Source organism: Pteropus medius, unplaced genomic scaffold, assembly GCF_902729225.1.
Source record: "Pteropus medius unplaced genomic scaffold, Ma_sr-lr_union100, whole genome shotgun sequence".
Lineage (NCBI taxonomy): Eukaryota > Metazoa > Chordata > Mammalia > Chiroptera > Pteropodidae > Pteropus > Pteropus medius.
The window spans coordinates 14,926,813-14,930,474 of NW_024344240.1; the positions used below are offsets into that span (position 1 = coordinate 14,926,813).

The window sequence follows — 3,662 nt, forward strand, 5'->3', positions numbered from 1 at the left end:
AGTTCAATATCAGTTTAAATTAGAACTTAACGGCAACTTTAATATTTCGAGTCTGTTGTTTAAAGCAGGGGTTCCCAACCCCCTGGGTCGTGGTACTGGTCCATGGCCTGTTAGGAACCAGGCCGCACGGCAGTAGGTGAGTGAGCAAAGCTTCATCTGTATTTGCAGCTGCTCCCCAGCACTAGCATCACCGCCTCAGTTCCACCTCAGATCATCAGGCATTAGATTCTCATTGGAGCACCGGTTACTGGTTCAAAAAGTTTGGGGATCGCTGGTTTAAAAGAGTGTGGGGTACATACTTTTGTATTCCTCAAGTAGATTTTTCCTGATCTTTCCTTTGACAACTTGCCTTTTCTTCCTGTTTTCCTAGTCAGATTAACAGTTTGTGTAAACTGATGATTTCAGCTCTCTTGTTATTCCACAATACACTGCCGCACAATGCCAGTCAAGCATTATGATTTTTTTCACTCCAGCTGTGTTGAACCATAGTAGATATGAAGCAATTGACCTTGTTGTTCATTGACTTGTATGACACTTTATTACCTACTGTTTTGTGCCTATCACTTTACTTTATGCATCTTCTAAAGTCATGACCTTTGCAGTAGATATTACTCTTCAAGCTAGTTTTAGAAAAGCACAACATTAAACACAATATGGCCAGTATTATAAAAATATCAAAGATAGAGTTTTCTTATCTAAGATCAAGGGAACTAAGATACCCTGCTTTCTAAAAGGAAAGCAAAACAATAACTTTAGGTCATTTAGAAAAGACTACTGTATGGCAATTTTTAATATATTTACAAATTGTATTGATTTACTTGTTTGTTTACTGCAGACACAGTTATTTATTTTTTTAGTGACTTCTATTGAATATTCAGATGGTTATTTTCAAACATTCAAAAGAATTAGAAATAGAACTTATGAGTAAATAAAATCTACTATTGAATTTGATCATAATTCACAACCTTAGAAGTAGAAATTTTACCTTCAAACTAATATACCTTTCACATGACTAGAAAAAGTATCTGAAATTATAGCATTTGTAAAGGTAGTAAAAGGCTTACTAGTGAATTTCCAAATATCAATCAATTGCTAATAATGTAGCTGATATTTTCAGAATGTCACTAAGAAAATCATAATCTATAAAAATATAGATATAATTTATGTTAACAATACATTTTTCTACTTGCTGACAAGCACCTTTTTGGTTGGTGACCTCTTTTAGGGCACAGCTTTATTATCCATTGGATTACATGAGTACATGATAATGATGGTTCATATGGAAACTACTTCATAGCAAAACAGAATAAATAATAAATCTAATATCATTAAATATTATTAAAACACTAATTATACAGTCAATATTCAGTCAAGAAAAGAGAGTTAAAATTATTATGGGGAAAGGGGAGATTACCACTGGAGACTAATGGTCTCGGAGATAGGAATTTGAGAAACAAAGAAAGTCACTCTCCATCACAGTCTACACATTGACTTGATTGGGCAACTGGAAGCTTGCAGGAAAATGTCTGCAACCATTTTTTACCGGCTGCTGAAACAGACCCATTTTGAAATTTGTTGTGTCTATAGGAAATGTACTCTAGGGCTTGAGGCCACTGTTGTTTGACTAGATTGGTACTGAGGAAGTTGATTTGGAAGTTAGAGAATGCTAGGCATCTGTATATTTTTCTGAAAGCTAGAAACTTATGAGAGCAACGGCTTCTACTATATTTCCATTTTCCAATATCATACAAATTCCTCTCTTGGTCAACTCTAACCTGAAACCAATAAGGAAATGGAATTACAGAAAATAACTTTCTGTCCTTAGACAGGAGCAGTAATGACTTATCAATTTGATATTTATATAAAAAATGTTTAATCAACTTAACTCTAGGTAAAAACAATAGCAAATCATGGCTCCACTAAAATAGTGCAATTATACCTCATAAAACCAAAAATATAGTAACCATCTTCTTAAAAAAGAAATCTTGTGTCTTTTTATCCATCTTTAGTGTTAGTTCCTATCCAAGTAGAGCTCATAATTTTTTTCAATTTCAGTTGACATTCAATATTATCCTTGCATGTATTTTTCCCATGCAATAGATAAGAAGTTTTAGTTCACTAAGTGGGCTCATACTCCTCCCGCTTTGGTAACCTATACTTACACATTGGAATTTAGAGTTAACCATTACAACTAATATTTTATTATATGAGAAGATGATGCAAGGAAAGAAAAAAAGATTTCAAGTAGTGCTGAATCTCTACAAGTTCAAGTCTGGGTACTGGTTAAGGGTCTTAACTCTATTTTATGTTTTTCCTTCCTTTCTTCCTTTTTTTCTTCCTTTCTTCCTCCCTCCTTCCCTACCTTCCTCTTTCCCTCCTTTCCTTCCTTCCTTTCTATCAGAGTTAGTATTCTCCTACTAAAACAAATCAAATAAAAGGCTAAGGTAGGCTGCCCATGTATTTCAGTAGTAGAGACACCAGAATCAATTAGTCAAAGCCAAAGATTCCTGAAGATTAAACCATTCTGATTATCTTTATTGGCCCTGCTGGGGATGCAGTAACCACGCCTATTGTTTAACTGTAGGCCAACTGTTACCACTTGGTTTCTACCACTCGGGGATCTCATTACCCTCACTGAATTTATTTATTTTTTATATATTTGTTTGTTTGTTTGTTTTTAGGCAAGGCAACCCTTGGTTGACTTCACAGTTTGCAAGGAACTTGTCAGCTTACAATCCCATATTTATTTTTTTAATTTTATACTCCTACAGCACCTGTTTAATGCCTACAGAATCTGTTCTTCCTAGGTGGTCTCCCATCCAAGTACTAACCAGGCCTCACTCTGCTTAGCTTCCAAGATCAGACGAGATTGGGCTTGTTCAGGGTGGCATGGCCATAGACCCCTCACTGAATTTAGAGTGCCCACTTTAGGGGCAATTTTTTCCACTGTCATTGCTGACCTACAGGTAAGAGTCACCACAGAGTTCTTCAAGGATGCTTGTGCTCCTCTTACTAATGCATTACTCAAAGCCTCTGTGCCTTCCTGGAGGGCATGCAAAAGAATTGAAGAGCAGAGCAGGTCGTATATAATAAATACATCCTAGCATTCAGTTTCTCTAAACTTTAGTATGTTTTTCTCTACCATACATCAAGAAAATCCTGACACCTCAACTTAATTTAACATAGTTCACCTTCGTGTCCAATTTCTCAGAAATTGGACCAATCCAGGAAACTATCAAATCCACTACAAATTTCTCAAGTTAATTAACTCAATCCAGAATTTGTGCTTAAGTATCCTCATATAAATAAATTGAGTCCACTCCAACATTATAGCCTGCTACCCAATCCAACATTTTTAAGATACGTTCTCATAAATATTCCATTTCAACTATAAAAGTCTTACAATTATTTTCATACATAAGATAACTCTTACTTATGACATTGTATACTCAATCTCCTGAAGCCTAGCAGAATTTTAGTTTGCTCAAAGGTCTGGAAGCCACAGGGGTACTGAAAGTAGGTCTTGTGGAAGTGAAGCATTTCCTATTCTATTAGTTTCCTAAAGCTGCTGTAGAAAAAATTTACTATAATCTTGGTGAATTAAAGCAACAGAAATCTATTTCTCACAGTTCTGGAGGCCAAAACTACAAAATCAGGTCATG

At 35.3% G+C, this 3,662-nt stretch overlaps 1 pseudogene; it reads right to left on the reverse strand.

Moving 5' to 3' along the window:
* Positions 1 to 2,782: 2,782 nt before the first annotated feature.
* LOC120607543 (uncharacterized) lies at positions 2,783 to 2,901 on the reverse strand (annotated as a pseudogene).
* Positions 2,902 to 3,662: the final 761 nt, after the last annotated feature.